The 22,811-nt window shown below is 35.6% G+C and overlaps 1 long non-coding RNA gene across 1 annotated transcript; it reads left to right on the top strand.

The window, feature by feature from the left end:
• Nucleotides 1–17,501: 17,501 nt before the first annotated feature.
• Nucleotides 17,502–19,645, top strand: LOC132602123 (uncharacterized). Its single transcript, XR_009567607.1, has 3 exons — nucleotides 17,502–17,819; nucleotides 18,452–18,500; nucleotides 19,330–19,645. It is a non-coding gene; the product is annotated as an uncharacterized LOC132602123 (long non-coding RNA).
• The last annotated feature ends 3,166 nt before the right edge of the window (nucleotides 19,646–22,811 follow it).

The raw sequence follows: 22,811 nt of genomic DNA, 5'->3' as shown, positions 1-22,811 counted from the left end.
CTTATTTGTTTCTCATTCGGTGTTCAGTATCCGTATTGAAACCTAACTAATTTAAATTTGTGTCAACAGTCCCTATTTGGGGATAAAACGCTCTGTATTAATGGCGACTCAATTTCCACAACTCATATTGAGACCTCTAATTAAGAATGAAGCGGAATTTACCATTTCATCATGACCACCTTATAGAGCATATTAGTCGTGAGTAAATAGTAGGACCATTATGATATAAAAACATCAACTCGAGGAATATTTCGCACAACTCAATGTTTATCTGGGCACGGGACCAAATAAATATACATGTAGTTTATTTAAAAAAAAAAAAAAATAACCGATCGATAGACTTGGAAGGGTAATACATTACATTCGGCTACTTCAAAATACACTAAATTGTAGCTTCTAAATTAGAGTTTTGGAATTCGAATAATAAAAATGAAGAAATTATCGGCAGAGCACATTTGAGGTAAATCTTCTCTTCTTTGTTGAAATGATACTACGTACTTGAAACGATAGCCATATATTTATATAGCCAAAACAAATTAGTAAAGAAGAAGTAACACTTGACTTTATTCTTTATGTCATTTTCCTTTTACTTTTCTTGCTTTGACTTCGGTACTCAGCAATATATATCATCTGACTTCCCAAATAGGAATATGTTCTTTTCATTTGCAATGATACTGGTACCTACTTTATCTACAATCAATTGTTACATCCCAAATTCCCAATACCCTAGAACTTATACTTAGTGGTCTAAATATATCTGCACATTGACTAACTAGTAACAAACGGATAAAAAAATATTTCTTCTGAATTAAGTACAAATTACTTGATAAATAGTATTAAGTAGTAGAGTTAAAATAGATTATAGATTTTCTATATTATTATGTAGATCAACCAATTAATTACGAAGTCACCTACATATGAAAAGAAAGTCAGTACATAGAAACTCCAAATTAGTAATCTTTGTTAGTCCTAGTGAGAATTGAGTTGCTCCAAAAAATGGAACTCAATCCTAACTCAACCTCGAAATCTAATTACTTATGATGATCATTTAAAACCCTATAAAAAAACAAATACCCCACCATAACTGATAATGATAGCTTCTAACACCCCGCACGCTCAAGATCTAGATATTTGGAGAGTGAACAATATAATATCTGAGCCCAATATTGAGTATATAGAGAGTTAGGATGAGTCTAACTCGAATACAATATAAAAAATGAGCTTTAAAACTGACTCAACCCCACAAATTAGTCAATGAGATGAGAATTATTGTAGGAGAACATATACCCCATCTATAGCTAATATAAAAAATACCCCATCCATACATAGCCTATGCGAAACTTTTGACTAAGGTGTCAAATGATCATTGGGTTGGATTGAATTTCGGGTGGGTTAAAATGGGTTGAGTTAATAAATGACCAGCACAAAAGCTATTTGGGCTGAAATAGCTTGGACTAAAAAGCGGGTCATAACTCAAACCGTCCAATTCATACTAATTTAATTTTGTTTTGTTTTTTGTTCTTTTATAATTTTAGTACCTAGTAAAAGTATCTTTTTTTCTTTGTTATGGCTATATATAGCATATCAAATAAAAACATATCTTTTTAACAATATTTTGATAATATTAATCATGGGTCAATTTGTGGCACATATCAACCCCAATGTTTGATGAGCTGAAATAGGCTGAACTAACAGATGGGCGGGTCAATGACCAGCGCAAACTTTATCATATATTTTCATGGGCTAATTTTTCCAACCCTACTTCTAACAAACTCATCATCTCTAAGTTTTTCATTTCATAGTGCAGAGGGAACCAGAGCTCCACACAAAAAATTCCGACACCAACACGAACAAAACAACAGAATTGTTCAATATATACATGAATCTCTTACATCCGCAGAGAAAAGCAAGAATATCTCTTTACAGACACAGTAAGTGTGGTCAATATTCTGTAGGTGTGAAATTGTGATAATGAAGCACATAGGAAAAAATGTCCTCTAAACAATTAGCCTTAACAAGAGGACATATGTCCTTTGGTTATAAAATTGAGCTAGATGGTAATAGTTGGTTTTCGAGGGGAAAGAGACATTTTTTTTTTTTGTTTAGTTTGAGCTTTCTTTTCTTTTTTATGTCATTTCTTTATTTTCTTATTTTGTCCTGATGGAAAATTTTATTAAGAGTGTTATTTTATAATGTTACAAAAAAAAAAATGTGAAACGCAGAGTAAAAGATAAGAACTGTTTATTCTCACGTTCACGTTAGCCTAGTGTAGAACTTCATCGAGTTCGCAACCTAAATGACCCAAAATGTGATGAAAGATATCAAAATATCCCAGAAAAAAAAGTTACTGAACTAACCTTTGCGCATTAATTTAGTGCGCAATAGGACCAAACTGCAATTTTGCAGTTTTGCCCTATTGCGCACTAATTTAGTGAGCAATATGGGTTTAATAAAATCCCACCCAGCTTCATTTTCCAAGCTACTCTTCTTCACCTCCTTCATTTTCTCTCTTTCAACATAGTTTAGCGCCCCCCCCCCCCCCCCCTCTCCTCCCCCACCACCACCAAAATCATGTCTCAAAGCTCTGAAACGTCAAACTTTGCTATAGAACCCGATGTTTGTGAATGTGGTCATTATTGTAAGCTAAAAACATCAAGGACCAAAGATAATCCGGAGCGTCGTTTTTGGCGATGTAAAGTGCCAGAAGTAAGTGTTTTTACATTTTTTTAGGGTTTAATTTTTTTTCACATTATCTACATATTATACTTTTAAAAATAGAATTTCTTGTAATGTTTATATGATATGGGCGGTTGCAAACATTTTCGTTGGGAAGATAGCGTTCCCGTGGATAAAACGGTGGCGGTGAAGATTAAAAAGCCTCCTATTGATAGAGATACCGCAACTTCACGTATCTCAAGAGATACCGTGAAGTTTGACTTGCAATTTAAGCTTTTGGAAGCTATAGAAAAGATTGACCTTTTGGAGGTCTTGCTAAAAGAATCCAAAGAAAAACAAAGTTTTCAAGGCTAACGTTAGAGAAACTAGGGCTAGGCATAAATACCGAAAATAGAAAACCGAACCGAAACTTCAACAAACTGAACCGAACCGAACTAGTTTGGTTCGGTGTTTGGTGTCCATCTTCAAAAAACCGAAACCGAAATAGTCGAACCGAAGTTTGATAAAACTGAACCGAAAAACCGAACGCGCATCGAAATTTAATACATTACCCAAAAAAATCAAAATAGTCCAGGCCCATTAAGTTTAAAGCAAAAAAAACCCAATTGTAATAAGTCCTCTTTTGCATTTGTATCCCTAATTTTCCACTTCAATTGAAAAAATCAAATATCCTTAACAAAGAAAGGTAACTAGGATGTCTCTTTAGGATTAATGTATGTCCTTTATGTGTTTTCTTAATTATTCTTACGGTATGTATATAACACCTAGTAATCCTATGTCATGATTATAGTTTTCTGTTCTTGTGTATCCTGTTTGTTTGATTTTAATTTCAATTTATTTGTTTTATGTTTTATTCCTTTTGAGAATATGAATTAGTGTCAATGGAATCACTTCTATTATTATATTAAAAAAACCGAATTGAAAAAACCGAAACCGAACCGAACTTTAAAAAACCGAAACCGAAAGAACCGAACCGAACTAGTTTGGTTCGGTGTTTGGTGTCCACCTTCAAAAAATCGAACCCGAAATAGCCAAACCGAAGTTTGATAAAACCGAACGCCCAACCCTAAGAGAAACTCAACACGAGAAAAATGCTTTGAAAGAAAAGCTGAAATTTTGGAATATTGTTTGTGCTATGTTGTTGTTGTTTATTATTTCTATGTATTTTGTTTATTAAGTTTAATATTTCTATGTGTTTTGTGTTTCTATATATTTTCTATTTATTTTGTTATTTCTGTGTACTTTGTTTTTACTAGTTGCACGTTTCCATTTATTATGTAATCCTCTCCCTTTATGTACTAATTTTTATTTTTATTTTTTTTAAAAAAATTGTGAATTGTTGATCTTTTTATATATTATTAACTCTAAGAAGATTATTTAAATTAATAATAGACTATAACAATCAAAGCAAATTAAAAACATACTAAAAATATTCAAATTGGTGACTTCATCATAAACTAAAAATACAAATTAACCGCACGAGTCCGAAACTTAAATTACCCAAAATCTAAGCGAGTGAACCAAAATAACCCCTAATCATCATCAGAATAGAAGCCATCAATATCGTCCTCAGAACAATATTTTGGATTTCTTGAGACATGTCTTTTTTTTTCTGTAGATGTTAATTCTCTACTTGTTGATGATGCTTGTTCTTCGGCCAACTTTAGCATGTAAGTCTCCAGCTTGCTAGCATTCTGTTGTTTTCTTTTCTAATCCTTTGTACGTCAAGCTCGCAAGTTTCTGGACCTACTCGAGGCATGGTTCTTGAGTACCTTGTTGGGATTTGAGCGTTGAGATTTTCTAAGTCACGAAAAAGACGTTCTAATTCGGCATGCCGATGTGCCCATTCTCGGCGTAACCCGCAAAAATATTCTCGTGGATCTGAATATTTCACGCTGCAAAAATCATCATTACGCTTTATAAGAAGGTGGGGTTTCAAATCATCTAGTTTGAAATTATTGTTATCAAGAAAACTTGGTTCACTGGAATAGCTGCTATGATTTGAACTATCATCACACTGCTATTCGAATCCTTTGAAAGGAATAAAGACCAATCTACATTTCTGCTACTATTCGACATTGAATATGTTGTAGTCTAATAACAAATGAAAGGCTACTTACATAGTTGGAGACTCCCAAGTACCCTCGGGGGTGGTCATTATGACCTTACCTACTTACTTTATTATAAAAAACTATTAATCATCATCGGACATCTCACAGTCCGAATCGCACTTGGATCTGAATCTAACGTAACCATGTTGACCATATTCTACCCTTAGGCAACGTATTTTCATCCGATTGTTCTCTTCGTGAAAATGGTTAAGATCAAAATTCAACTCTTGTGGAGTGTCACGAGGCATTGACATAGCATGTTTTTTTGGGGGTTTAAGCCCTAATGACCTCAAGTTTTGTTCAAGTGTTGCAGCCTCCCTGACACGCCAATCCCACTCCTCTCTCATTGTGTTATTGTATTGTCGATTGAATCTGTTGTCCGGGTTATTTGAGTATTTAAATCATCATCTAGTTCCCATGTCCTACTCATTGCTTCGAATATATCTTGAGGGGGTAAAATATGTAATAGAACCAATATCAGCAAATTGGATATAGAATGACATGATAACTCATTTTTTAATGTGAATGATAGTTGTTCGCCAATCATGTTATACAACTCCTTGATTTGACAACACCAACTTGTATTGCGCAGCATTTAAATGCACAATATATGAGCCATAGATGATACACTATGCTTGCCCGCTTTTTATGACACAATATGATTGATGTGACAACACAATGCTCCATTATTTAACCACTTTTTATGACACCAACTTGTATTGCGTAACATTTAAATGCGCAATATATGAGCCATAGATGGCACTCTATGCTTGTCCGCTTTTTGTGACACACTATGCTTGATGTGACAACACAATGCTCCATTATTTGACCACTTTTTATGACACACTATGATTGATGTGACAACACAATGCCGCATTATTTGTCCGCTTTTTATGACACACTATGCTTGATGTGATAACACAATGCTGCATTATTTCAAAAATCTTATCCCATTGCGCAACATTTTCATGCGCAAAAGAATTTTCATGTGCAATAGGGTTCCCACGTTTTTTGAATGTTCACTTTTGCACTCAGATTTTGCCTATTTAATATGAATGTTGGATGAGGTATGTTGACACCTGATTTTTGACCTCCTGTAATTTATTTGGACTACTCGGAGTCCTTGGATAATAAATAAAATAATCTGCACGCTCACAGAGGACCTGGATGATTTTTGCATAATTATTCAGGTCAATGCTTTACTTCTATAAATTAGTAAGGGAACCCTCAAGGCTCTATTAATTATCCAGGAATTTACTAGCATTTTATGAAAAGCAAAGCAATTTATTTTATTTATCCAAGGAGTTCAAGTAAATTAACAAAATTATTATTTTTACCCCTCAAGCTTTGAATTTTGCCCGTTTATCTGTTTATTATTATTATTATTATTATTATTATTATTATTATTATTATTATTATTATTATTATTATTATTATTATTATTATTATTATTTGACCAAAATTATCATGACAAAATACCTTTCCCATTTAATTGGCGAGTTCCAACATAAATGACCTCCCCGTAATTAACCAATCCATGGTTCAAGATAAGTCGAGGTCATTTTGCAATTCTAGCCTGCCAAATGACTTTAATTGAGATGCTCAACCAATGGGCAAATTAATTAAGGTTATTAATGCAAAATAGTTTTGACTGGTAAAATTAATACCAAATTGAGACTACATCTGCATTAATTAAATTATTTAGTAATAACTAGATAGTTTAATGAAGGAAATTTCTGTTTTTTGTTTTTGTTTTTGCGGAGGGTATAATTGCGACATCCTTTTTATTTTGTAACCAATTATGGTCATACTTGCAAAAGGACTCGATTTATTAGTTTCTAAATAATTTGCTTTGCATAACTTGATGTCTTTTAACTAATTAGTTTCCAATTTCTTATTTTTAAACATGTACCTATATGTGTGTGTGTGATTTAAAAAAAGTCCCTACCCCTTTAATAACTTATAGGTAAATGGGTAGGGACATTTTTTAAATCTCACACACAGACACACACACACACAGACACACAGATATATATATATATATATATATATATATATATATATATATATATATATATATATATATATATATATATATATATGTGTGTGTGTGTGGGGGGGGGGGGGGTACAGTTTATTTAAAGAATTGGGCCGAGCCCAGTCCAGTTGGACTCGACCCGACCCGCCTAGGCGTATATACTCCCAAGTCCATCCGCCTCTTTTCAGAGGGGGCTATTTTGCAACAAACTTTAGGGGGGCTAGGGTTGACCCTAGCCGCTGCCCCTGTTCCACCACCTACCCACCATTATTTCTTGGTCGTGTCCCATCGGTTGGAGGCGTGAAACGTGGAGGAGAGGATGAAGCATTTAAAGCTTCGTCCTTCTTTCACCAAAATATTGTCCAAACAAGCCCTTAATGTAAGTATTTACTCTGTCCAGTTGAAATGCATACTCCACTGTCAATCTTCTATTATTGGGGATGATCTTGACAGTCATTCATTTGTCCCACATCGATGTTTGTGATTTTTGTTTATTAGAAACCCCCATTTCACGAAAAAAAAAAAGTAGGAAAAAGAGAGGCAAAAAGTTGAGTTTTGGAACTAAGATCTAGTTTCAAAACCATAAATTGCCTAGTATAATTTTGGGGTTTTGAACTTGAGATTTGAAACCCTTTTCAGTTGCTAAAAAATTCATTTTTTCTTGTTTTTTTTAGGGCATTTATGTTCGAGTTTGAGGAGGATTTTGTTCTTCAAATCCGTTCTTGGCCTTGGCTGTGTCCAAAAAAGGTAACTCTTTATCTGGTTAGTGATTTTGTTAATTTCGCTTATTTTCTATATAATGGCTATTTAGCTAAATGTTAATTTGGTAATTTCTGTGGGTTTCTTGGTTATTTTTATGGAAGTTGTTTAATCATGCCTAGTGATTTCCTGTTAATTTATTGCTTATTTTGTGGTGGTAGTTTAGTGAAACATCAACTTACTAATATCTATAAGTTCTTACTTATTTTTGATAATTACTTAGAAAACAACCTTTGTTGACTCTTGCTGAAACCTATTGTCTATTCTTTGTGTGCTATGGTGAGTGACTTAATTGTGTGTTATCTTGTGTGCTGATTTGGTCCATGTATGTTGTTGTCCCATTCTAATAATTTTAGTAAGTCATCAGTAAACCTCGTAGTCTCATTCACTAACCTGTTGGTCTTCTAAATGGTTCTGGTGAGGTATTCTTGTGATAAGTGTCAATTGTGATTTCATTGTTTGCTGAGGTGATGGGGTATGAGTTCCAAAATAAAGGGTGATATAGTTTAATCTCATTGGTCCCTACTGATTCAAACTAGTTGTTGTGAACCACTTAGTCTAGATGTCACATAGAGTTCAAGTTTGCTAGTTACTTCCTACTTTGAATGTTTGTCATAAGAGTGCCTAGTCAAAACCTAATAGGTACTAAGCTGTCAACTTATTGTTAAGTAAAAACAAGTAGAGTTAGTTGTTCAGTTAAAAAAAATGGTGAGGGGGTTTAGTGTGTTGGCTCACTGATCACATAGGTATGCAAATTGGGTAAGGAGTGATTGTGGGAAGGTTTAAGTCTAGAAGGTTTTCTGTTGATTGGTTCACTCACTATAGTTTGTCCTACTAAATGGATTTGTAATGGGTCTAGTTTGCTAATTTATACTCATAGTTATCAAAAAGTGGCTTAATGGAGTCAATGTAAGTGTCAACATAAGTATGTCATTTTACTGCTTTCTACTAATGAGCCTTTGAGTGTTTGCTTGATTAATCAAGAACTAAGTAAATAAAAAAATGTGAAGTTCTGTGTCATTTCTTCTTTTGCCCAACAAAATCTGTGTTATGATGAAGCTGTTTTGGGTTAATATTGGCTAACTAAAAAATGGAAAAGGGTCAGCCTATATGATAATCTTTGTATCACCAGGTCCTTTGTGCTTCTTTTTTTTTCGCTTTTCTAGACAGTAGACTGTGGCTTGAAGCTTTTATAACACCAGTATTGTGCTTTGACTGCCCTGGTGTCATGATTGCAAGTGGTATTTTAAACTTTGAAGGCTGGCATTTATTTTACTCAAAACCACAACAAGTTCACATATTTCTCTGCTTAGGTCTAAGTGGAGTTTGTTTTTCCTTTTTCTACCTTACACCTATGTGTTTATTCACCAAGGAAATGCTTTGGTGAGTGTTCTATGGTTTCAGTTGATCTTCTTCATGTTCTATGTGATGTTATGACCTTTGTTGCCCATGGAGGTTCTGTCTTGCCTTCTATGTCTGTTCTTGGCATTACTATCTGAATTTCCACAAGTTGTGTACCTAAAGTCACTCATTTTTAGGAAGGGCATCAAGTTGGGGAGGGGCTTAGACGACTTAGCTTTAGGATGTTATCTATTTCTTCCTTCTTTATCAAGATTTTTCTTTTTCTCTTGTGATCCTTCTTGTCTGTCCTAAATCCATCCCTGGCTTGCTACAGACTTTTGTTTCTGCTTATTTTTGACTGGGTGGCAATTTTATTTGAATTCCATTTTTTTACTGTAAGTTGCTTCCTAAATTACAAATTCCAGCTAGAGTACAATGATGAAGTGTCTAGCCCAGTCTGTGACCCAATGTAGTTCTCACCTTGGACCATTCTTGGGACCTTGACTTAATATTACTCATGCATTTACCTAGATCACACTAAGACTAGATAGCACACACTTGCTTTGCTTTGTTTTGTTGTCTGAAATATTGTTTGGACCCCATTTATCTAAGACTCTGTGTGTTGCTTCTTTGCTGATACTCTGTCTTGTCCCCCTCCCATGGCATAGAGTTAGGACCAAACTGTTGTGAGTTATTTGAAGTCCCCAGCCTTGTGTTTTACTTACCCTATAACTATGTGACATTGCCATTGACACTTTCCTTATTTGCACCTGTGGAGTGAAACTTTTTTTTTTATGCTTTGACCTTGTCTTGGCTGCTGCATCTGTGTGTGTGATTCATGGCCTCCAGCCTCTTCCTGCAGGACCTACATCTATTTTCTGCCTATTAGCTTCCCTTATATGCTTGCCTTTGTCTTCTTTACCCCTAGGGCCATGAGCTGCACACCCATACCACTCTGTGTTACTGTTTTCTTGTGTTTTTTTTTTGGCAGGACACTCCTGCTCCTTTTGACTTGTTTTCTTGTGTGCTTTTCTTCTTTCTTGCTTCTCCTCCTAGTTGAAACACCCTGTATTCTTGCTTTTGTGTGATCATGTGACCTCCAAGGCATTTCATCTTGCTTAGCATTGTTTCCTACATTTGGTCATGCATCCTGTGACTAGAACCTAATCCCTGTATTGCCTGTATGAGTGTGTTGAGCTCTTAGGCAAGCTGTAGTGCTATTGATTGACTCCAAACCCATGATGATCTTGCTACTATGCCTCCTCATACTTGAAAATATTCACCTCTGCTCCTTTACTGTGTGAAAGCACACTCCACTTAGCTTTGCATTTATGTTTTGAGTTGGTTGTCAACCTGGTTTGCCCTTGCCCATCCCTGTGATGCCATAACATAGCCATCACCCTATAATACTCATTTGACTCTCTTCAGTTTGTTTGAGCCTATGATCATGTTTGATGTTCACACTCCTCTGAATAAGTTTAAGCATACCTCTTTTCACTTTAGTTTGCATACTTGACATGCCTGCCTAAGTCTAGTCATGTTGGGTTTAATTGGTTGAGGTTAGCTATCATCTACTGGACATGAGATGCTTATACAAGTATTTTTTAGGGTGGCTGTCATCTGGCTTAATTGTTTGAGCCTATACAAGTATTTTGGTTTGTTGTATTTGTCCTTGGCAACTGCTTGTTTCCTTCCCTTTTGCCTTTGTTTGCAACTGCTGGTGCTGCTTGCCTTTGTCCCTTCAAAAGAAGTTGTGTTTGATTGTTCAAGTGCCATTTTGTGACATCAAGGTTCTCTATAATGTTTGTTTCAGTGTATATACTTGTATATTGCTCCCTGGCTGCTTATTAAAATTGCACTAACTCTTCGCATGCTACTCGTATGTCCATAGCACTTCCGGTTATGTGCTCTCTCTGTCCTCTCTCAATAAGGCCCAAATAAATCTAAGGCCAAGTGTGACAATTCGGGGTTGTCTTAATCTCCCGATGCTAGCCATGCCTGGGGTCCTTCGAAATCCTTTGGAACTTGTGCGACACGGGAAATACGGGGTTAAGACCTAGTCCTCATGCCATTCCTAAGTCTTAGGATAACTTGAGCTTCATTGAAGTAGGCGAAGGGGTAAGCATGGATCAAGTGTGGATCAAGTGTGGATCACCTTATATATATGTGTGTATACTTTATCTTATATACATGTGTGTATATTTATAACTTTAGTCATTTACCTTAGTGATAAGTTCAACAATTATAAATAAACCAGTGTTTTCTTTTTCCCTCCCCCTCCTCCCCCTATCACGCGGCCGCTCGGGTCACAAATGCATAAAACCACCCCTTAGGCCCAAGGCCCAAGTGGGAATACGACTTCAAAATAGAGTCCGGGAAGACAAAGAAGATATCATCAGAACCCTTACATAGAACTCTGGATTATGAAGTTTTTTTCACAGTATTTGAATAAACCCTTCAAAATTGGTTTTCCTAATTTCCTAAAAATTAGGTGGCGACTCTTTTAAAACAAAGTCCGAAAGAGCACCAATGAGTTCGTAGTAGCCTTTTTACGCCCTAAACCCGCGTGAAAAAGCGAACCGTTACAAGGTAAAAACTCGTCCATTTCATAAGGTTTCTTTCTTTGCTATAGTTGATAAAAATCATTGTTTCTTTCTTTGCTACAGTTGATAAAAATCATTGTTTTAGACGATGCATATGTAGAAAACCTATTTGGTTCGCACGTAACGATAGATCGATCTTATTCAAAGAGAAAGATCCCAAACATCTGGAGCTTCTTTTTGTATATTATATGGATGATTCGATCTGCAAGGACCATGACTGGGAGTTGTTTGAACGTCTTTCTTTGAGGAAGAGTCGAAAATGAAAAAAGAAATCAAATTTGCTTATCTCACTTAACTTGATTGAATTCATTATGGATTCAATAAATCTAAGTAAATTATAGTTTTGTTTTCCACTTATTCTTTTGTTTATTCTCCCATCTATACTTTTTTGTATCTATTTTATTTGGATTATATTTATAGTGCCAATCCAACAAGAGTCCTTAAAGAGTGGCACTAGATTAACAAAAAGACTATGGGTGTTGTTAGGGGTGTCAAATTAGGCCCAAAAGGTGATGGCCCGCCCAACCCGCCCAAAATTTTATGGGTTGGGCTTAAGATAATTTCATATTGGGCTGATTTTAGCCCAACCCAACATAGCCCATTTTAAAGTGATCTCCAATTTAATCCAATACTAACCCAATTCTAGCCCATTTTTACGATTTACTTAAATTTGCGTTTATTGCTTGAGATTTACTTTATTTTTTTTATGTATACACTTTTCTTGTATCATGTATCTTATAAGTTTGTGGTATATTTAATATGAAGGGAAATATTTTTCATGAAAATATGTTTAATATGAAGGGAAATATTTTTCAAGAACAATGTTTTTGTCGAAAATATTTACCACGAAAAATGTTTTCCTCAAAAATATTTTTCACGAAAAATCCACGAAAATAATTTTCAAGAAAAATAATTTTCGGGAAAAATGTTTTTCTAAAAAATAGACCCTTCCAAATAAAAAAACTGGGTCAAGTTGGGCGGGTCATGACCCAACCCAAGTAACTTTTAGGCTAATGTTAGCCCAACCTATTTATTACCTCATCCCATTTTTATTTGGCCAATTTCAACCGAACACGCCCATTTGACACCCCTAGGTATTGTGGATAAGGTTCAAAATTCATGTCCATTTTACCTGTGATTGACACGACTTGACTCCTCTTGTTCCTGTTCTTAATTTATTTTGTTTTCCTCATCTTTGTGTTTCTTCTTTCTTTGTACAGCCCTATTTATTATTTTGTTTAAATTATGTATTTGCTTCCCTTTCCTTTTTCTTTTTGTGGATATTGAAATTTTTATTTGAATTTATTTTAATCATTTTCTCTTGTTATCCATCTAATGTTACTTTTTTCTTGTTTTCCAAAATCTTTTAGAGTGATCATATCAAGAGACATAATATTAATCTAGCTATATGTTGACTGAACGGGTATATTTACTAATTGAAAATTTTATTCTCATCTTATGCTGTTAATTACATAATTAATAGAATTTGAATCGAGAAAATTAGTCGAATATGCACAAACAATTTTGTAAACAAAAATAACTTAATTCAAAATGGATTGAACTTGACTAATTGTAGACCTTAATTCAATTTTCTTTACTAGTAGTAAGACACCCTGAGTCATCAAATCTTGGATCCGTCTCTGACTGTTCTTAAGGCAATCAGTGGAGTGACCAAAAACATTATAAATACCGTTGGAAAACTTTCCATGACTGATGAGGGATATATGGATTCTCTAACATTGGCATCTTTTCTACATCCCAGTTTTCTACCTTAAACTTCCAAGCCTATGTCCGAAAATGAACCCTGTAAACTACAAAGTCACACATACAACGTTCAAAGTATAAGTTCCCATATTTTCATATATATACTCTCATAGATTAATTCAAAAGATGCACATGGACATCAAATATTCCTTTATCTCTAGACTTGATTTCATATGTTTTAATTTATGTGGGTAATTTTACCGGCACAAAATTTGAGATTTGTTTTTTAAACTTAATGATCTTAAACATATCATACTCCCTCCGTTCCAAAAAGATTGTCTTAGTTACTATTTGGACAGTTAAAAAATTTTCTTTTTGACCATATTTTTTCAAATACTTTCTAAATATTTTGAATTGTTAACTATTGTGACTTAGTACTTTTTATGTAGTTTTTAAATATGTAAATTTTGTTTTAAAAAATAACGATTCTATGTCTTAATTCACACAAAACATTTATCACGCCCCGAACCATGGCCTGGGCGAAACACGGCACTCGGTGCCTTACTGCATGTGACCGAGCGAACCACATGGCTGCTGAATCATCATGAGGCATAACATGAGCGGAATTTAACGTGAATGCATGATGAACCTTTATAAAATGCAATAAGTCATAATACTTAATCAAAATACTTGTTTAAACATGAGTGCAGAAATAACATGAATGAGCCAAAATGGCTATACGACTCCGAAAGTGTGACATGACATAACTGACTTGTCTAGTCTATGAAACCTCTAACATAAGTCTGAACATGAAAATCATACACGCTGGGACAAGGCCCCCAGCATACCTTAGATGCATAGCTAATCATAAAATAAAGAGTTGACTAAACACTGAATGAGATGGGGCTCACCAATAAGCTGATACGAATGATGTCCTACTGAGCAGATGCGTCATCCTATAAATTAGTACATGCATCGTAAAATGCAGGGCCCCGGGTAATAAAAGGGGACGTCAACACATTGAATGTACCGGTATGTAAAGCAACTGAAAGAAATAACATGGGACATGGAATAACATGATAAGAACTGAAACTGAAAACCTGGACATGAACATGAGCATAAGCATGAGCATGGGTATATATATATATAACATAAGTAAAACATGATAAGTAGGGAGAGCATTTCATAAACCGACCATGTGATATCACCACGTGGGTACGTGGAGTCTGGTACCTCGCCGGACCAGCAGAGCCCCCATACCTTTCCAGGGTATAAGGTGGTAACGTGCCTGATAGAATCCATTCAGTGTAAAATTAAGGAATCGTCCTAACTGGGCGGAGCGATCCTTGTCCTACGGTGGCTATGTAGTTTCAGGCTATCTGAGCCTTCTCGGTAATTCGTGCAACTCCCAAAAACGTGAACATGATATAATTGGCTAAGAAGCCCATGATTTTCGTGAATTAACTTGTACTTGACTTGTAATCATTATTTCACGAAATAACTTATAAACATGATTTCATGAAATAGCTTGTATTTAGCATGCATGTATCTTGTATCATGGCATGAAAGTAATTATATAATATAGTTACATGAAAACTTGTAGACATGTAGGATATTCATGAAATAATCATTTTTAGCTAAAAACATGCATACAAGAACCCATGCAATACAAGATATGAGTTTTCATGGATTAGGGACTGATTCTCAATAATCATATGGAGTTATTAAGAACACAATGATAGAATAATAGCAATTCATACATAATATAATCATGGACACCTAGGGTTGTTATGAGCATGGTGTAGAAACCCTAGTTTTCGTAAAGAATCATACTTTATGGATTAAGAGGCGTGGGGAAGAACAATGACGTTCCCACACGTAGATAGCAACTCTACATACCTGGTAATGCTCCAAACTTGAATTACAGATTTTAACTTTGAAGAAGATTTCCAAAATCATGAATTCTTGAACCTTGAGATGGGTTTTCTTGAAAACCCTAGTTTAGGAACAATGATTTCTTGCTTAGATTATTAGAGTATATGTTAGAATTGAGTTGGAAGGGTTTGGATTGACTTACCTTGATGTTTTGGATTGTTGCTATGGCTTGGAATTGTGAATAATGAAATAAAAGAACTGAAGGATTGAATTTATACAAAAGTGAGGCGCAAATTATATGGACATATTATACGGTCCGTATAATATGACCATATTTTATCATGGCTGAAAACAGAACGTCGATTTGAAGTTTCATGAAGTACGGACGAGTTATACGGTCCGTATAAAATTATATGGGCCGTATAACAAGTTCGTATAACATGACCAGTGAACGGACTGCTCAGTAATCCTTCAGTAAAATGACCATAACTTTTTGTACAGATGTCCCCTTGACCCCCATAATATACCGTTGGAAAGGCATTTCAAAGGGCTACAACTTTCAAGTAGGAAATTTTCACAAATTCCTAAAGAACGTACCCGAAAACAGGCCATAAGTACAGACTATCCTAGACTTAGACGAATTTAGAAGGCCTTAAGAACTTGACTTTTTGGTTTGACTTTAAAACGACTGATTATCACCCGAGTTCATCCCAAATAGATTCGTATAGCTAAAATATCACCTTTATACTAGATTCATACATTCATACCTAATTCGGATTTACGGGATGTTACAATATCTCCCCCTTGGGATCATTCGTCCTCGAATGATGGGTCTTGGTTAAGAATGGGACTGGACATGGCTTGAATACATGAATGTGAAGAAACATGACATGAAACATAAAAGCTCAACATGATTACGTGGGAACATGGTCATGGATCATGAGAACTAAATATGTCATTACATAGAAACATACATGGGAGCATGAAACTGAGTCGTACCTACCTGAATGAGAATCGTGAAACAACTGTCCTTGATTTATGAATAGAGGTTAAGAATCACTGCTAACTACGGAATCTAGATAATTTTATTGCAGGACTTCCTTCATAATTCAGACCCTCACGACATTTCTCAAACGCCTGCCAGCTAACTAAAGTACCAACACACAACTCACAGGGTATCTTATTACGCATAATGTGACATAACGTGATTTCTAAATCTTAAATGTGGCTAACATGAATACTGAGCTGGCCTGACACACGGATATTAGCTGAATGATTACATGATTACTATACATGGAGTTTGGAAGAGAATCTGTAGGCACGAATGACATGAGTACTGGAAAATAGGCACAAACATTACATGATTATCTGGGCATGAAGAGCATGACATGGGACATAAATACATGAAAACTGTCTGGCATGAATACATGAGTGCTAAACTGTCATGAGATACGAATACGTGTAAACATGGATATCATAACATGAGATCTGAATATCAGAAACATAATTGTTACAACAGGGGATTTGTATGAGGAGCGGAGATGAGATCTGAACACTTAGAGGCTTGATCATAGATGTTCGTATATCACTATCACGATTGACATATAAGATATGAGTACGACCTAGGCTTTGAATGTGAGCGCAACTCGGTGCGAATGAGACAGATTTGAGTCATATAATAGGAATATTATCCTACCTACATATTCATAAAGGTCTAGCATAGGCATGACATGAATACGTCGAATCTGAGTAGAATACTCCTGAGATAAGCCCCATAGGGTGAAGGAAAGGAACTCTTGTTTGCTCTGAAACATAGATAGGAATACCTTGGCATACCTTTCTTATTATCGTGAGTGGATCATAAAGAATTGAGAGCGTGGAATCATTCGTTCGAATCATAGGAGGCACTTTGTCTTAGAACATAAATGTTACATCCCGTATTTTTGGACCAGAAAATCGAACCGTCCAACATGAGCGATTTTACCGGGGCCGTAGAATTTAATCATATCCAAGGATGAAAATCAAGAGCTCGGTGTATACAAGGAATGAAGTCCCAAAATTATTTAAGACGGAAAAGTGTGATGACGATGATTGAAAATAATATTTTTGTGCGTGGCAAATGAGGCTATGGACTACGTTATACTACATGATCATGATAATGAGTATATGAAGTGTGTTAAAAATAATTTTTTATTTAAATGAAATGTGATCAAGAAATTTATACGGGTAATTTGTTAAATTTTTGAAGTTAATGGGAGACAAAAAGGGGTTAGCTAATAATTAAGTGGGTAAGTAACAAGAGGCACCTTTCCACATGTCACCATCTTATAAAAGTAACAGGTGACTCATATGCATGCATACGGATCTGATAGCAAAAGTAAGACATTCTTACCATTCATAAAAGTTAAGATGGGTCCCACACTCCAATTAAAGAAAGGAAAGAGAGTTCCTTGAGTTTGACACCTTTCAACGAGCTGGCAGCAACATGATTCTATATTCTAGCTACACTTTCACACTTTGGAATTCATAATTTCGCCTAGACAATTTGTTGAAGACCAAAGAAACGCTCAGCAACATTTTGTGCTTTGGAGACAACTCTTTTTTCTAATCTTCTTCAAATGCAAGAACTCTCATCGAATCCTCGTCGTGGCTGTAGAACCTTGCGTTTTTTTTTAGCTTGGGGCAGAATTGGCTCGTCCCACCTTGTATAAGGTATGTAACTCTTTTTATCAAGGTAGAGAAGATCATAAGGATCGTAGTGGTACGTTTATTGTATAGGACTCACATAACGGTTATTGAAAGCCATGAGTCCAAATTGTTGAACGCATTGTGGGCTGTTTGTGTTAATTATTGGGCTGCCATATGGTGTTGTTATTGTTATGGAGATCTGGAGGTGTTCTTGAATTATCCGAATCATATCTACGTTGCTAGATGAAAGAATTACGAAAACTATATCGGAAATTGGATAAATTGTTGTTGTTATCATATAGGCTGTTTGGTGGTTGTTATTAATTGTTTTATGGGCTGGAATATTGTGGGATTGGTTGTAGTTGTTGTCACACTATGTATATACGAAAATAAAGAAGTGTATACAAGCATCGGTATAGGAATGTATTTGGGCTGTGTTGGAAGTGATTTAAGAATATATTTGATTCTATTTGATTATGTAATTGTTGATATTGATGTTGGTATTGGGATTGATATTTTGGCTAAATTGGAATCATGAGGATTATTAGGTTTTTAAGGAAAATGCTACCCAAATATCGTTAACTTTCTAAGTAGTTAAGGGTTGGCCTGAAAGAGTATCCTAATTTAATTATTGGCCTATTTGGTATTATTTGTAGATTTGTGAAGCCCGAGACCTAAGTTATGGTTAACTTGAAAAGCGACAAGGTATGTAAAGTTAACCCTTCTTTCTTTTGGCACGATCTTTATGAAACAAACAGACGACGTATGTGTATGATTTCAAAGAAGCTCCTATTCTTAGAGCCACTAGGATGGCTAATGTTCTTGACTTCCAGAAGCTATTTCATTATGTCTTGATACGTGTATATGATTCCAAAAGTTCTATTTTGATATAATCCATAGTGATATTCGAAAGGTACTTGATATGACTATTGCCTTGATTTTCAAATGATAGCTCGTTTTGATAACTCTATCGAGTCTCAGATGTGTTTTAACTTGCATATGGTTTCTCACTACTCTGCTCGGGCATGCCTCAATATATCTTTCACTGAGTCCCGGGCCAGGACACGTTTTCGTGCACAGTTTCACTGCATTGTTCACCGAGTCCCTCACTAGAGGGCCGGGACACGTTATATATATATATATATATATATATATATATATATATATATATATATGATATGATGATGTGATGATATGATGATATGGTGATGTGATTATGGCGCCAAGGATGACTTTATTCACCGAGTCCCTCACTAGAGGGCCGGGACACGTTATATATATATATATATATATATATATGATGATGATATAATTATGTCACCGAGTCCCATAATGGGCCGGGCATGATATATGATATTGACATGCATGATTTATGTTTCAAAAGGCAAGTGTTTTGGTATTCTGGATGTCATCCTTGTCTCCTGTACTCCCTATTTCAGTTATGATCCTTTTTACTGTATTTCATGCTTTATATACTCAGTACATATTCCGTACTGACCCCCTTTCTTCGGGGGGCTGCGTTTCATGCCCGCAGGTACAGATAGTCGGTTTGGTGACCCTTCAGCATAGGACTTCTACTCAGCTGTCTTGGAGAGCTCCGTTGTTCCGGAGTTAGACTTTTGGTACAGATCTTATGATATATATATATATATATATATGTATGTTCATACAGGGGTACGACGGGGCCCTGTCCCGTCATATTTCACTGTTAGTACTTTTAGAGGTCTGTAGACATATGTGTGGGTTGTGTATAACTTCTATTCAGCTGTGTCTATACGATGTGCTATGATATGATGTCCGTTTGTAGTGGCAGCCTTGTCGGCTTGCATATGACATGATATTGATGTGTAGTGGCAGCCTTGTCGGCTTGCGTATCATTTTATGATTTGATCAGTTGTGACTCCTCAGGAGACAGTTTATCTGAATATACATATATGACGACGTTATGAACCGTTGGATTTCTTATGCAAGTTTCCATATTGTTTATAGATTCAGTTTGATCATATTTAACAGGTTCATATACGGGTGTCCAGTTCGGGCATTAGTCATGGCCCACGGGGTTGGGTCGTGACAATAAACATGGCATGCGTACATCAAACGAAAGGACGTAACATGGAACATTCATGGTAACAGGATTAATATGGCATAAAACATGAATACGTGAGTAGCAGGACATGGGACATGGGTACATGAGAAACATGGCATTTACATGGGTACCTGCATACCATGGCGTATGGACTTGAGTTTATGAGCATTGAAGTATGACTAAGACATAAGTGTGACTTGCATGGAGCACAATTTGTAGGCTTCACTCTTGAGTCAGAGACATAGGCATGGATAAAACATTACCTTTAGGATTTAGATATACCGAAAGAATGGGACATGTTTCAACATAGCTTACTCTTATCACCGTGAGTAAACACCTTTTTTTTAAATAAGGTTCATGAAAGAATGAATTATAGGCATGAATACTTCGTTCTTCGAGAATCTAAGACATGGGTAGATAATCACCTTGAACATAACGAGGCATAGATACTTAGTGAAAGGAGAAATGGATCATGTCATCATGATCGTAAAACATTAGCTAAAGGGACCTAAGCATGTGTTACATAGAATCGTGGATAGGACATCCATCATGACTTACTCTCATTATCGCCTACCAACATCATTCTATACTATTTCTTTAGGTGGATGCTCGAATAAGTCTATCATGGACATGAGTACGTGAAAACATAGGTAGTATACCATTGGAGTCAAAATAAGTCATTCACCTAAGGCATTTTTCTCTTGTCCAAGGAATAAGTGTGCATTCCATAGGATTCTCAGTCTTTAAACTATTATGTTACCTTCCTTTCGATCCTTATCAATGTCAACATCATAATAAGAAATCACTTAGGAGCTAGAACATGATCATGGGTATAAAAGAAAGATAAATACGTGAGACATGAATGCGGTCTTTAACCTTGGACATGAGTACAAACTGATGTGAGAAACATGAAAGAACATTCCCTTGCATAGCTTACTATCGTATGGTGTCTTAATTCTTGTATCTTAAATATGGAGTGTAAAGCTTTAACAAGGGCATAAGATAGGTATGCTAGGCATGTGTAGAGTACGTTGGGCATTGGTACTACATAGTGCATGAATTATTCTGGAATTGGAACCATTATACCCTTAAAATCCACTATTCGATCTAGAACTTTATCTCATAACATAATTACCTAGTACTTGATCTCAACAACATGACAAAAATCACATTGTATGCACCTTATCTTGGCTACATGAAACTGTGATCCTCTGACATAATCTCCTTAACACCTATCAACTTACGAAACACATAATCTATATTGGCACCTTATCACACGATCTCCCCATTAGTTAAAAAGTTGACGTTTAAAGCCTGTGGATCCCTTGAGTTAGCAATAAGTGGTCATCTAGTGGTTTCGCTAATTTCCTCCAACATACTGATGACTCATTTCTTCGACTTACTTCAAGCAAGTCTTACTTACTGAGAAAACTGAATTACTTAAATGAACGGGTTTCTAATGTACATAACTGGCATACTAGCTTTGTCAGTCTTGAGGAAAACTCTTTCCTGATAACTCCTAAAGGCTCTTCTTCTATAGCTTGCTCTCTTACTGCTTAGATGTTTTCTTCTTTCACCAATTTCTATACCTCAAATTTAACTTAAACCCTTTGGGTTCTAACACGCCTTCGGTGTATTCAGACAGTTACCCACTTAGTAGTGCTAACTTGACTAAGTTACTCAAATCGTACTTTTACTAAGTCTGCTGAAATTTTCTAATTCACTGTATCTACTCAAACTTACTTACTATGCTTCTGTTAACCACTTGCTAGCATCATATTCTCTAATTCTTCTATGAGTACTAATGTGAAGCATAAGGTTATTTCTAACTTCTCCTCCTTATCTGACTCTATTCTAGGGTTGTATGCTATCTTTCTGAACTATAGACATGGATCATACTTAGGGAAATTGCATCGGTCTCAAACAAGGAATTGGAACAACTAACCCCAAACTCCCTATACACTTCCAAAATTATATCATACTGTATACATCAGGGATAAATACCTAATCACATAACCTAAGAGGGAATTGTCATATCTTTTATCTCATAGTAATATTTGCTTCTTGAAGTAACTTACTAACGGCATACTCTCTAGGTCTGATCTGAATAAGCTTAAATAATTTAAAACTAACGTTAAAAAAATTCAATATCTTCTGCTTGCGGTTTTCTTATCACATCAGTCCCTTCCTAGTCAGGTGCATAGATCATATGGCAAAATTATATATATCCTTGAAAAGTCGGGACTTTCTAGTATTACAGGTGGTTGGCTCTTAGGCTATTTCCTGCTCAAAACTACCGTGGACAATTTATGCCTGCTGCGGTTAACTTCATAACATGCTACCTCGTGGGGTCTTAAATATGAATCATCACCCTTATACTATAGCTCTATGGTCAAAGAGTCCAAATAAACGTAATCTATAGGGTATATATAACCTACGTGTGCTACCATACCGAAATTTGTCTTTCAAATAGTACTAACACCTGATAAACACACCATGCACTATTTAGCAAGTCTTGGGTCTCGAATTTCTTTCTTGCTGCTTACACATTTGATACGTTCAGAATTCGATGGAAAAAGAATGTTACTTACTGCTCTAAGTTTCATGGCACGAATTAGAATAATTCCTAATGACTCTATTTGAAAGCAACACATTCATAATGATTAGATTTACATCTTCCTCATCCATTGAGACGTGGCGTATTCAGTAGAACGGGAAACAACACACGAGTCCGAGTGATTTCTGAGAACATAGCTCTATTGCACGATATAGAGTTGAAAGAAGTGAGACAATCCTAAATTTCTTGGGGGTCAACTGTTTATATGTGTGGGCGCCACATACATATAAAAGTGACCCCACTGGACACGGTTTCATAGACTCCCTAAGACACTTGAACTTACGGCTCTGATACCAAGCTTTTCCACACCCCG

This window comes from Lycium barbarum, chromosome 7, assembly GCF_019175385.1.
Source record: "Lycium barbarum isolate Lr01 chromosome 7, ASM1917538v2, whole genome shotgun sequence".
Taxonomy (NCBI): domain Eukaryota; kingdom Viridiplantae; phylum Streptophyta; class Magnoliopsida; order Solanales; family Solanaceae; genus Lycium; species Lycium barbarum.
Note: the sequence above shows the minus strand (reverse complement) of the source record. Positions and strands in the feature narration are given on the sequence as shown.